Raw genomic sequence first — 14,269 nt, forward strand, 5'->3', positions numbered from 1 at the left:
AGCTAGTTATGTGCTAGGTATTTGTAGACGGGAATACAATAGGGATGATGGCTACTAGTCAAATCAGTGACTTTTTATCAAACGTCAAAACTCTCGCTAAGTAAGGGGAAAACGTTTGATGTATGTAATTTGGTGTACTTTTTTAGTTTTGTAGTAGTATGTGAAGTCTGCCAATCCGCACGTGGCCAGCGTGGTGGATTATGGCCTGAGCCCTTCTAATCTGAGTAGAGGCTTGTGCTCAGTAGGTATTAAGCCGAAGACAGACATACAGTCAAAATTCAGATAGACGGACAGACAAACTTTCGCATTTACAGCGTACATTAGTAGGTATACAATATGTATATGAATTAGGGGGAAGAAAGCATGGATACTTTATTAAAATTAATAACGAACATCCTATAACAGCCCGTTCGGTTCGCGTGCGAAGCAAAGGATCACGATGCACTAAGCTAGATTAAGTAGGTAAAGCCTTCTAAGCCAGTTAAGCCGGGATCTCTCAGTTATTGCTGTAATGAAAGCCGGGGAGGTGAGAGGAGCCTGGAAACATGAACGATGCTTATTAAAACTATCTTAATTCCGTAACTTCATCCGCGCGGACTACACAAACAAACTCCTATTTTACCCCCTTAGGGGATGTATTTTAAAAAAAAAAACTTAGCGGATGTCCACGTCATATTAGCTGAGCTATCTGCATACCTTTCAGTCCGATTCAGCCAATAGTTTGAGCTGTGCTTTATATCAGTCAGTGAGCTTTTCCTTTTATACATATTTAGATAAAAAAATAAGTAAATAAAATAGGGTACACTTTTTAAATACCGGTCAAGTTTTAAAACAATTTTACTATATCTATCGCTATGTATCGACAGTTCGCGGGTAGTAGTCGGGTTTGAGTGCTGTTTAACTTTATAAACTATGCAAATGATAGAGTCCGATATTAATAGTACAAGTATGATACACGCAAGAAGTGCAGTGACCCATTTCGCTCGGGAAGCTGATCTGACATCGCGGGCAGGTGTACAATGTGCATGCGTTCATTTCCCAACATTATTTAGATTTATGCATAAATTACTTTGCATAGGTATTACCGGCTGCATGTTATACTTATCTACCATATGCATATCATAAGTACCAACTATTATATTTCTAACTTTAATATACCAGCTAATATCTTCCGTGTGGTTTTTTTTTTAATCTTTGGCGAAGTGCTATAAGTTCTTGCTTCATGGGGGTGTTGATATGTCAGTCTCTATAAAAATCTTAAAAAAAGAAGACTAGATATGCTGTTACTTGGTCCGCGCAGATTTTTATTATTTCAAATCCTTTTGGAATTGAGATTCTTCTTTAGTGGAGTCTTAGTGGGGTCTACGTCATTGGAGAATATACTACTTCAAACAGAATTACAAGCCTAGACCCAGCTCCACGTATAGTTAGTCAATTTAATCTTGTATTATTTTATGTATGTATGTATTTATTGTATACTGTATAGCATATATTTCATTGCCACCACCACAAAACACAAATGACACGTTACAAAAAAGAAAACTTCAAATGTAAGTGCAAAAAGTTATGTAGGTACTTAAATATAGGTTTATTAGAATATCTAATAACATAGAAATAGCTTATAGTCTGCGTTTTAGGCTATTAACCTTTATGAAGTCTAGTCAAGTCTATTGATAAGACGGCCTTATGATAAAATGCTCAGTAGAAGAAAATTTAGGTGATAATGACAGACACCTCTGCAGGAATTTCAACTATCGCATTCTACGATAATATAATCTGAGAGACCTTTATTGATTTTAAGTTTCAGATTCATCTTACGCGACCAAATCGAATTTCAGAAATATTTACACCTTTATAGCAACTCTGGTATTTTTAATAGCTATCTACGAGTATGTAGGTAATCTATTTTAATGTTTTTTCTATAATAATAAATAATAAAATAATCAAATATCTTTATTTTCGAAAAGGTTATAACAGTGTATTATTTCATTTATTAACCGACTTCAAAAAAAGGAGGAGGTTCTCAATTCATCGAAATCTTTTTTTTTTTAATTATTAAATATGTGAGTTACCAGTGGAGAAGATTTGGATCTCTCGAAAAAAGAAGCTAGAGGAAAATAAATAAATGAATACTTCAGGTTGTTTTTCCCTTTGTAAAATAATCCACCAGCGCTGAGTAGGATCGCGGCTTGATCGTAAAGCTAGGAATCCAGTAATAAACATAATATTGCAACCAGTTAATGAGCATTAGTTCCACCGCCCTCCGGCTTAATAATAGCGCCTGAACTGAGAATACAACAGTATGTCATGTATCAATATGTTATGTTACTATTCATTATTATTTTTTGACTAGATGACGCCCGCAGCTTCGCCCGCGTGGATTGGTCAGATCCCCTGCATCATCAAGATTGAAGAGTTGGAATCCAAATTTTTTATGGAACAACGTCGCAAAGTTCCTTTATCGATTAAAAAAAATGCGAAAATCGGTTAAGAAATCTCGGAGATATCAGTGCACATAGGTAGAAAAACAACTCCTCCATTTTTCAGTCAGTTAAAAAAGTAGCCTATGTTACTCCTTGGTTAATCCTCTACTTTTCTGTGAAAGTCCCGTCAAAACATGTTTAGCCATTCGGAAGATTAGCCCGTTCAAACAGACAGACACTTCAATTTTATTTATTAGTAAGTATATACGCATCATTATAAACTCAAAAACTTCTTATTTTTTGAAGCACGTTCGAAGGTGTCAAAAGGTCGTGAATCCTGCACCAATATTTATCGTCGCTGTGCATGAAAATTCCGCTATGCAGAAAATCAAAAGTTTTCAGGAAACTCTTTTAAACTAAAAAAAATATGCTCTACTTTCAAATCAAAATCACATAGCTAAAAAGATTATCTTTGGAACTAGCACACAGGCTAAAGAATGGGTTTCTACATATTATACACACGTCTTTTAAAACCAGACAAAATTACACCAAAAATAAAAATCCTAAAAAATACGTAGCGGATTTTGCATGCGCATCGTCGCGACGTGTGTAAGTAATATGTCATTGTACACATACACACAAGCATACGAATTTGTCTTCATTTATTACAAGTGTAAATTAAAAATGTATAACACCCCCGACAAGTGAAGGTTACAGTAACTAGAAAAGAGTTGATAACTTTCAAACGGCTGAACCGATTTTCTTGGATTAAAGCTAAGAACACTCTCGATCAAGCTACCTTTCAAACAAAAAAAACTAAAATAAAATCGGTTCATTAGTTTAGGAGCTACGATGCCACAGACAGATACACAGATACACACGTCAAACTTATAACACCCCTCTTTTTGGGTCGGGGGTTAAAAAGGGTTTTGTACAAGCAATGTCTTTCAATTTTATATCCTCGGTATTTTATATCAACGGTTTTAGTAAAAATAACCATAAGTTTTCGTCCCGGGAGGGTCCCTCGACATCCTAGGATATGGCGGGTGACCGCATTGCAGTGCGGTGCCATAAAATATGAAACGGGATTATGCTGTAAATTACCTGTCCCTTTACCATAGCCTAAAGATATACTTCATACGGTCGGTCAACTGAGATGAGGTCACAGGAGTGAGACGGAAATATACCGACCAGCAGAAGTCGGCACAGTAAACTTTAATTATTTTCTTAGTTGTGTTATAGAATACTTAATAGCGGTAAAATAATCCATACTTATAATCATAAATTCGAAAGTGAGTCTGTCTGCCTGTCTGCTAGCTGTTCACTGCCCAATAGTTGAACTGATTTGGATGCTTATAGAGTTAGCTTACATCATGTACGTACGTTACATAGGCTGCTTTTTATCCCGTAAAATCAAAGAGTTTCCACGGGATTCTTGAAGGTCCATCCGTTTAACCGATTTACATGAAATTTGGTACAGAGTTAGCTTACATTCTGGAAATTGACATAGGCAACATTTTATTCTGGAAAAGCAATGAGTTCCTACGAGATTAAAAAAACCCTAAATCCATGCAGACGAAGTCGCGGGCATCATCTAGTAATAAATATTATATTTATAAACGACAAACTAGTGGAGAGAAAGTACTAACCGAAAGTACGCACCGTCAGCAATCAACAATGAATATATTTATCACATATATTTTTTACACAGAATCACAGATCGATCGTCGTCTCACTGTATATATTTACACCGTGCCGTTACTATGATATCCATATCGGTAAGTAAGCGGGAATTATGGGCTGAATAATATATTTGGAATGAATATGAATATAACCAAAACGAGACACCTCATTTCCCACAAATATAGGTTTTTGGAGCAAAGTTATATTGACACTAGCTAACCCGCTTCAGCTACACTCGGAATTCCTAAAAATCTTTTCTTTGTGACAGTCTCGCAAAATCTCGAAATTCTAGACCCAGCTGTATACTTAATGATCTCCCGTGATTCGTCTGCGTAGATTTATGTTTTAAAAATCCCGCGGGAGCTCTTTGATTTCAGGGATAAAAGTGGCACTTTCCAGATCTTTAACTCCTCATGCAAAAAATTCACTTTGGATCGTCTGTCAGAGGTTTGTCGGTTTACAGCCGGACTGATAATAATAATTAATTAACTCTTCTCAGACTTGGGCGTATTTGGAACCCTCGTAGCTTTAGTTTTAAGTTTACGTAATTAATTATTATTTATCAAAAGGTGTACTATCCCGACATTGCATAAATGATTTGAAGTATGCGGCGGAGTTATTCACTAACTCAGTGTTCAACAAAATAATACCACGACCAACAGCCACCGAGCCATTTGACATTTATGTTTATTCCATTGAAGGTATTCTACCAAAAATTATTGTAACATCACTCAGTGAGGCAGCAACGTAGAACCAACCATTGTCAAATGAGCTCGATGGCTGTCATTCAGTGTGGATCACTGAGTTAGCGATTCATCCCGCTGTGCAATACGTTTATGGGTACATTATGTCCGCGGGGTGTGACAGTGATTTAGTATCTGATAAAGTGAAGTGGTTTTTGATTGCGTGTCGAGGACGCACTCGTGTGTGACGTACGAATTACGATTCGACACTTTGTGAAGGGTACGAGTACGGGCTACGTAAATTTGGTGCTTTGTTACGACAAAGTGCTTTGTTCTCGATAGGCAGACCATTCCGAACCAGTGGTAGATGCCTTTGACAATTAACTTAAAGTTAAATTAACTATATAGTCAATTTTTTTTTATTCGGAGACTAAAATGATGTTTCGTGTGTGGTCTGTTTTTATTGACTCAGATAAATGTTTGTAGGAATTCTTGTCAAGTATGTGCGAGACAACAAAATGTGTTGAAAATAATTACAATTCAAATGAAATAAGTTTGGCTTGATTCTGAATTTATGAATTTAACATTTATAATTGGAAAATTTCTTGGATGAATTATGTTTTGTATTTTTTGTTACTAATTATTATTATTCATTAAGTAGAGAACGATGTCACAGGCATTAAACTTGTAACTGATAATGGAAAAACAGTCTGTCTATCCATTGACGGCTCCGTGTAGTTCGCGCAAAAAAAAAGAAATCCAGACGAAAAATGAGAAAGGTTTCTTTTAGGAATTCCGCCCAACTCCACAAGCGACGCTTAAAAAATATATACATTGTGCTATACCCGTGCAGAACCTAATTCCAGTTAGTTACCCCAGCGTACCCAGCACATATAAAATGTATGTGTTCAGTGGGCGTGGCGGTCGGCCAACACCGCTCGAGCGCCTAATTGACGCTCTCTTTGCCATCTCTCGCTTACCGGCTAGCTCGAGTTTCGTCTGGGCTAACACTAGTCTGTTTATTAACCCCGGCCTTACACTAGTGGTTTGTTAAACTGTCATTTTGAACAATGTGTTTCGACGCATAACTTACAAAAAAAATTATTTAGTGTCGATTCTTCTAACGCTAAATGTCGATAAATAATCATTTTTAACAGGTAATTTTGACCTTTCGGCAGTTTTTATTTTCCCTATTTATTATTATTACTAACTAGCTGATGTCCGCGACTTCGCGTGGATGTAGGTTTTTAAAAATCCCGTGGGAACTATTTGATTTTCCGGGATCAAAAGAAGCCTATGTGTCAATCCAGGGTATAATCTGTCTCCATTCCAAATTTCAGCCAAATATCTCCAGTAGTTTTTACGTGAAATAGTAACAAACATACACACATACATACATACACACACTTTCGCCTTTATAATATTAGTGCTGTGATAAATACTCTCTTTATACGTGATTTATTAAATACATTTTTGTTATTAGTTCCAAGATACTTATAACGTAGGTTTTCTACTAGGTCATCCGTAGATCGAGAAAAAAGGTCATCCGACGTCTACGTCGTAGCAACCTACATGGACGCTACGACGTAGACGAACGCGATACATTGAAAAGTTTAAATATTGGAAAATAAGCTAGTGATATCAACCGGTAGGCTGGTAATTATAATAATATGATGCTGTCTAAGATAGAAACGGAATGACTCGGAAGGGGTATGGATATTGTTATTAAACCCTTGACCCTCTTCGAATCCAACGCGGTATCGTACAAAAACGATAAATCGCTTCGCAGCATGGATTTGCCGGTAGGGTTATTTGTAGCCACATTAGCTGAAGTCTCCCACTAGACCAAAGCCAATTCAGAAATTATAAATGTCTTCCTGTCGTAGGAATCTGTCTGAACCGACACCGTCTGCGTATAAGACCATCTGCTTCAAGGAATTCTTTAAAGAGATTAATTGCACCATCAAAGACGAATCCACTTTTTTATTTCAACCTGTTTGAATTGATCACGCAAAACGATTATGGCTAAGTAGTCAAAACATCGACTTCCTTTTCCGAGGGTCCGGGAATCAATCCTGGGCTTGCATCTCTAGATTTTCGGAGTTATATGCGTTTTAGAAATAAAGATGTTTTGGTACAAATAAACTTTTACAGTTGCTATTGAATCGTCAAATGTATCTACCAATGGTTCGGAATCAAATGGTACGGAACAGATAAGGTAACGTGAGGAAATCTGCATGCCTTAGAGTTCTGCGTTATGTTCTCAAAGGTGTGTGAAGGGTGCCAACCCACACTTGGCCAGTTTTATCGACTATTGCCTAAACGCTTCTCATTCTAAAAGGGTGATCCATGCTACTCAAGGGCTTGTGATGGTTGACGATGAATTGATCTCTTGATCAATTTATCTTCGGTTGTTGCTGTAAAACCACTGCCGTTCTATAGAACGATATCTTTTGTTTTTTTTTTTTATAAAGAATATTAGTTATTTATAATCATGACTAACATTCCCTTTTTCCCTCCAACTAAGCGTTAAGCTTGTGCTAGGAGTGGGTACGACAATAGTGCAACGGATGGGTTTGAACCGCCGACCTTTCGGATTTCAGTCCGCTCCTATACGCGTTGAGCTATTGAGACTCATAAATGTATGGTAATATGGTTTTAGTTTTTTACTGCGTGATATGGTTGCGCTTGACGGCAATCAATGCTTGAAAAAGCAATGATAAGGTCACCACGCGCTTGCCTAGAAGAAAAACCTACTCACTCTAGCTTTTATGTATTTAGGTTATACCTACGTATTAAGAAACTCAGACGCCGGAAGGGCATTGTATCAGTGTATATGTAGTGTATGTGTGTCAATAAATCTTGTTTATCGTTAATCTCAATCCAAACATTAATGGAGATAGAAGCTCTTGGAATCGAATTGTATTGTTCTCAGATATACAATTCAGAAAATACACATGTGGATTAGTTATTTAAAATTTATTTCTCCTGTCATGTTAATTTGATTACGAATTTATTCCAAGAAATCAAAGGATAGGTATCTATTTAGAACAAGATATATAATGGGATTTTAATGAATGCAAAAAGTGTACCTGAAGTTGCAAGTAAAAGCTAAGCTAAGCTGAAATAAGTAGGTACTATATTACATAGGTTTCATAACAAAAGGTTGTATAGCATACGCAAAAATGCTATTTCTCGTTTTTTAATGCAATGTAAGATAGAACAAACCAAGCTGCATAACATTGTTTAGATCTAATATTTACCTAGAAAGAGACATGTTTTAAATTCAACGTCATATAGGTACTTATATCAGGTAATTTTGTCTAAGATACACTATACTCTTTTGTTGGGAAACCCGATATCGAGATATACCTACTAAGTTTGTAAACATTGAAGAGCGAGGGGAAAAACAAAATAGAACTTAATTGAAGAATAATTACTCGTAATCGACTCGTAGCATCTAATACTATTATTATTAGTTAACTACTTGCAATCTATGACAATTTACTTAGGAGGAAAAGGTTTTTTTACGAAAATGACGAATTTAATATAATGTAAGCAGAAATTGTTTTAATATAAATTATTACTTAGATGATGCCCGCGACTTTGTTCGCGTGGATTTAGACTTTTCAAAATCCCGTGGGAACTGTTAGATTTTCCGGGATAAAAGTAGCTTAAATGTCAATCCAGGCTCCCTATCTCATTCTAAATTTCAGTCAAATTCGTCCAGTAGTTTTTGCGTGAAAAATAACGAACATCCAATGTAGGTAGGTACTAATGCTAAAATTACTCTTACAATTATTGCTCTTTAATTAACTAAAAGTTAACAACAATAGTGTAGTTTATTCACGACACGACTGATAATGTGGAACTTTTTAATGTAAAAAAACGTATTTTCTTCGCTTTTTTCTTTCATTCGAAAATGGCGTTTTTCAAAATTGAAATTTTTTCCTGAAAAAACAACTATGGAACTTCCTACTACACCGAGGAAAGAAACATGTAAGGACCTAAATATTGAAGGCGAAAACAAAACAATGCGAAAATTAACCAGACGAGTGGTATGTAAAGTCAAAATTTATATTAGTAAAAAATTTATTTTCTTACGAAATTGGTGATTTTCAACGTAGACATTTTTTTTTCCTACTACCTACCTACTGTAGTAAGAGAAGCAGGTAAGATCCGAATTAATTAAACGGCGACAACAAAACAATGCTAAAATTCATGAAAGGAGTAAAAATTCATTCATGTACCTACTTAAAAACGCATTTTCTTACGAAATTCTTTCCTATAAGAACAAAGTACTCGTACCACCGAGGTAAGAACCTAAACATCGAGGGTGAAAACAAAACAATGCTAACATTACTTTTATATTAACTAAAATGATACATAGTACAGTTTATTTACCTGGCGACGTATGATTAATGCGGCCAGCGTGCTGGCAGCATTGCGCGACGGGACACTGCGAGCACTGGCGAGCACTGCCGAGCACTGGCGAACACTCGCGAGCACTGTAACAACACGGCTTGCGGCGCGGGCGGGCGGCAGCGGGTCGCGGCCGGGACTGTGCGGTGCCTCGCCCCAAGATCGATACCGTTCCTCTCGCCCGGCGCCCCTCGCACAACAGGTTACTGCGTGCGCCGCCTGTGTACACTGCACGCTGTGCTTAGTACGAGTGCCAGATCTCGACAACTCCCTAGTTAACTGGAGTGCTGTTCATTAATGGGTCATGTTGCACGTTGCAGGCCATTGAATAGCAGACGCCCACAGGCGACTGTAGGCCAGCGTTGCCAGATGATGTGTGGCAAATTCCACGAAAAGGACCCTGAAAAGGTACAAATAACTATAAAAAGATACCTATGAGTTACAAAAGCACTTGTAAAATTTTATTTGAATAAAAATATATTCTATTCTATTCTATATGACACTGCCAGCGAATAACGTAAAAAAATATCAAAAAATGTAAATCAGTTACTTGCTGAATTTTCGAATTTTTAAAGTGTAAGTCACAAATGACGAAATAGTCATAAGTCTCTTTGAAAAAGATACGAAAATAAGTCCCAAGTTACGGAGATACGAACATGACCCAAAAAGTACGAATTTCATCATTTCGTATTACCCTTGCTTGGCAATGCTTCTGCAGGCTTAGCATAAGATGTTACCGTCTCACTAACGTTGATAGAATTCGAGAGTCGAAACACAAACTGAGTTTGGTGTGGGTTCTTCTCACCTAGCCTCTACCTGAGGCTCAATTAAGGTAAAATGACAATGAAAAAAAAAGTCAAAATCTTACAATTTCAACAATTATTAACAAACGTCGCTACGATTGTAATATTATTGTAAATTGAACAATTGAAAAGAGCAACCGCCGAGTTTCTTGCTGGTTCTTCTCGGTAAGAACGGCATTCCGAACCAGTGGTAAATTATTCTTCGCCCGCGTGGATTTAGGTTTTTCGAAATCCCGTGGGAACTCTTTGATATTCCAGGATAAAAAGTAGCCTATGTGCTAATCCAGGATAATATCTATCTCCATTCCAAATTTCAGCCAAATCCGTCCAGTAGTTTTTGCGTGAAGGAGTAACAAACACACACACACACACACACACACACACACACACACACACACACACACACACACACGCACACACACACAAACACACACACACACAAACTTTCGCCTTTATAATATTAGTGTGATTCAAAAGCACTTGTAAAAGTTTATTTGAATAAAAATTTATTCTATTCTTGAAAATTCCGTTATTCGGAAAATCATAACTTTTAAGAATTTGAAACTTATTTTTTTTTAAAACATACTTTTTGAAAAAAGTGAATAATATCTACTTTGAGTAAATGCTTTGATTGTTACCCGACTGCGGCAAAGCCAAAACAATTTTACTATAATATATCAGCGTTTATTACGACGATCGCAGTCGGGTTTTACTTTTCAACTTTATCTTGTTAAGTTTTGACATTAACTTCAGTGTGAAGTATAACTTAACTATTCTTATTTTAAATCTGAAAATCCAGTACCACAGACAGTTAATATGAATGTTTCCGTTTGAAGCGCTGGATGTAGATATGGACAAACTTGAGAATTACAATAATGCCCTTAAGGTCCATTTTACTTTAACGCTGAAGTGTCTGTCGCCCGAATTCTACCAACGTTAGTGAGACGATCTTACACTAAGCCTAAGTCGCCTGTGGCCGCCCGCTGCACTGTCCGAGTGTTCAATGCCCTGCAACGTGCAACATGACCCATTAATGAACATCACTCCAGTAAACTAGGGAGTTAGTTGTTCACAACATGAAAACTATCTACAGTTTGAAGAGTTCCGTACCTCAAAATGACATTTGTTTTATAACAGTGCAAAAAAACATTGAGCGGAAATCTGCATGTCTGGGAATTCTCCATAATGTCAAAAGTGTGTAAAGTCTGCCAATTCGCACTTGGCTAGCGAAGAAGTCTACCCACCATGCTGATCAAGTATCTAGGTATAAGGTAGGTGATATGGTAACTAGCCACAGCCAAAGTCTTCCACCAGACCAGGCCAGAGACAATCCAGAAATTATTTTCCATATTGCCTCAGACGGGAATCAAACCCGTGAAAAATAGTGAGCGCTGCACCACGCAAACCACGGAGGTCATGATAAAGAAGATAGTGTGTCTGTATGTCTGTTTATCTATAACCGTTTAATGGGTCGATCGCTTAAACATCCTACTCGAACAACGCTGAATCCACTATATCTGCTATAAGAGATAGCTTGCACCCTGAAGACGAATACTTGTTTACCCGGGAAATCAAAGAGTTCGCACGGGATTTAAGAAAGACTTTATCTTAGACATCATCTTCTATCAGTTAAATGGATCAAGTGCGTCAGAAAAAAATCATTTCAATATTACTAACACGCGCAATGACTTTCTAAGTCATTGAACACGCGTTAAAAGAAGTTTCCATCTGCTCCGCTCTTTATACGAATGTAACCTACTTTGTTTCTCATTTGAATATTAAACTTTTAAACTCAATAAATGTTTGTCGACACGTTCTGGAAACTAAGTAATATCTCCGCCTGTGTTTTGCTAGATTTCTTCAAAAATATGTATTTTTAAAGTTACACGCGTGGAAAGATGTATATTTTCTTAAAACACGTGTAACTTTGAAGTAGCGCGCTATGGATAAACTCCTTGCCCCTGTTTGTTGTGATTTATAATATAGTCGATCAAAGAAATTATACAGTATGTTTTTTTAACTGGGACAGTATGAGGAAAAATATTTACTTAAAGAACAACTTCTTTTGTCCTGATGTTTTTCTTTTCATACACTGAATTGACCCTTGCATGAAACTCAGTCGATCGGCACTGAAAAATATTTTCTCTATTTCGTTGAATTTTTGTGGACAACTCACGCTTGACTAAAAAATGACTATGCCAAAATAGTTTTGACAAAAAAAAGACGAAAAGGTTCCTCAGACAGTTTCCCCGTATCTCCTATAGTTTTGGATTTCCCCATACTGTCCCAGTTAAAAAAACACACTGTATATTAGCACAAACTATAAGTACTAGAAATAGATATGACACTATATATTCAGATAGGTGTACTAATAGGTGGGTATGACCTTAAAACAACAGTCATCGATAGATTAGGCGTTAACAGTATAATGCACGATGTCCGTTGTAGACAAGTATTTTTTATCTATAAATAACTAACGACTCGCCCCGGCTTCGCACGGGTAGCTTATTACAATTTTCGTAGGGATCTCTACTTTAAAAAAATAAATAAAGTAGGTACAGCCTATGTTACTCAGGAATTATGTCCTTTTTACACAATTAAATATCATTTGCTTTTAACGGTGAAGGAAAACATCATATTAACCTGCATGCCTAAGAATTCCCCTTAATTTTCTCAAAGGTGTATGAGTCCCTAAGTAAGTAAGGTGAGTAAGTTAGTTTGGCTCGTCCTGGCGAGGGCACTCCCGTGCTACCTGATGTTTGCTAATCCGCACTTGGCCAGCGTGGTGTCCTATAGCCTAAACTCTGCTCATTCTTATGTCCAGGCCACATTAACAGCCAACAACGCGATGTTCAACGGCGTTGCCCGTTAAACGTAGATGTATAGCCACGATGAACGTACGACGGCATTCACCATGCCGTTTGGCGTTAGATGATTTTAACTCCAATTCAATTGGTATTATACGTTAACCTTAATGTGTGACCCGAGCACTAGAGGAGACCCGTTCTTAGTAATACGTCAGAATGGTTTGAAATGGTGATGGATGATGAAAAACGAAAATGAATCAGTGCTGAAAAAACTGAAAATTAAACTTGCTTTCATAACTCCGAGAGTTGTTAGCAGAATTTTTGTCATACGAGTAGATAAATTGCAGTTCCGTATGAAATAATTTTATGTGGAGTGTGAGGTCGTTGACCGAATGACCTGAATAAATCAGGTCGTCGAACTAATATTTCCCCGGTATTTATCCAGGATCCGATTAATAACCCACCCTTAATTTACATTATTATTTGTTCTTTATTCTTTCTTATTTAATTTCTATGAAAATATATATTACAATGAAACATAAAACTAGCTTTATCTAATTAGTATACAAAGCATGCCCGAATGGAATGCTGCAAGAATACTGGCTGCATTTCCACGCTGGACAGCCAGGCTGATCCGTTGCGCAAATAAATGGGCCCGATCATGCTATTAATCGCGGTGAAATGTCTTGTATAATTTTTTTAGCACTAAGACTCCATGTCTACGGCAAAGTGGTTCGGAATGCCGTTCCTACCGAGAAGAACCAGCAAGAAACTCGGATAATGGACTGATTTTAATACGGTTTTTGTATTCATCATCAATGCAATATGCCTGGAAACCTGCATGCCTGACAGTCTTCCATAATGTTCTTAAAGGTACGTGAAGTCTGCCAATCCGCACAGGGCCAGCGTAGTAGACTATGGCCCAAATCCTTGTCATTACGAGAGGAAAAGCATGCTCATTAGAGAATCGCCATTGGGCTGATCATATGATGATGTCCACTTTTTCTTACTTGTTCTCTTTATTGTTAGAACTTTCTGGTACAAATAAAATAATAAAAATAAATGAAAAATACCTACATGAACCATCCTTTCCCTGGATAGTCGTAGAATAAAGAAGCATGACCCTGCTATTCCAAGTGCGTGTGTGCTAGGCTTTCCAGTCTACACTTAAGGGCCTACACTTGTCTTAAGAGCCTCTACGCTCGGGCGGATACTGCTCATATCTGCTCTAACTTTGCTGCCACGTGTAATGATTGCCAAGCATTCAATCTTGAGGATTTTTTTTGAAGTAAAACTAAGCTTTACTAAGTTAAACTAAGTTCTTTAACTTCCATCTGAGAGTAACTTAGATCTTACTTCAGGCGGAATTAACGTTTGAGCTACATGGCTGCATCGATCGCTGAAAAATCAGAGTTCCCACTGGATTTTAAATGAAAAACCTAAATCCA

The 14,269-nt window shown here is 37.1% G+C and overlaps 1 protein-coding gene across 1 annotated transcript in view; it reads right to left on the bottom strand.

Moving 5' to 3' along the window:
• Window positions 1–9,405, bottom strand: part of LOC123871708 — a 72,826-nt gene extending 63,421 nt beyond the window's left edge. Inside the window, exon 1 of the mRNA XM_045915629.1 lies at window positions 9,194–9,405. The gene's annotated coding sequence lies outside the window, so the exon portion shown is untranslated. The remainder of the gene's footprint in view (window positions 1–9,193) is intronic.
• Between the last annotated feature and the right edge of the window lie 4,864 nt (window positions 9,406–14,269).

Source organism: Maniola jurtina, chromosome 14 (assembly GCF_905333055.1).
Source record: "Maniola jurtina chromosome 14, ilManJurt1.1, whole genome shotgun sequence".
In the NCBI taxonomy this organism is placed as follows: domain Eukaryota; kingdom Metazoa; phylum Arthropoda; class Insecta; order Lepidoptera; family Nymphalidae; genus Maniola; species Maniola jurtina.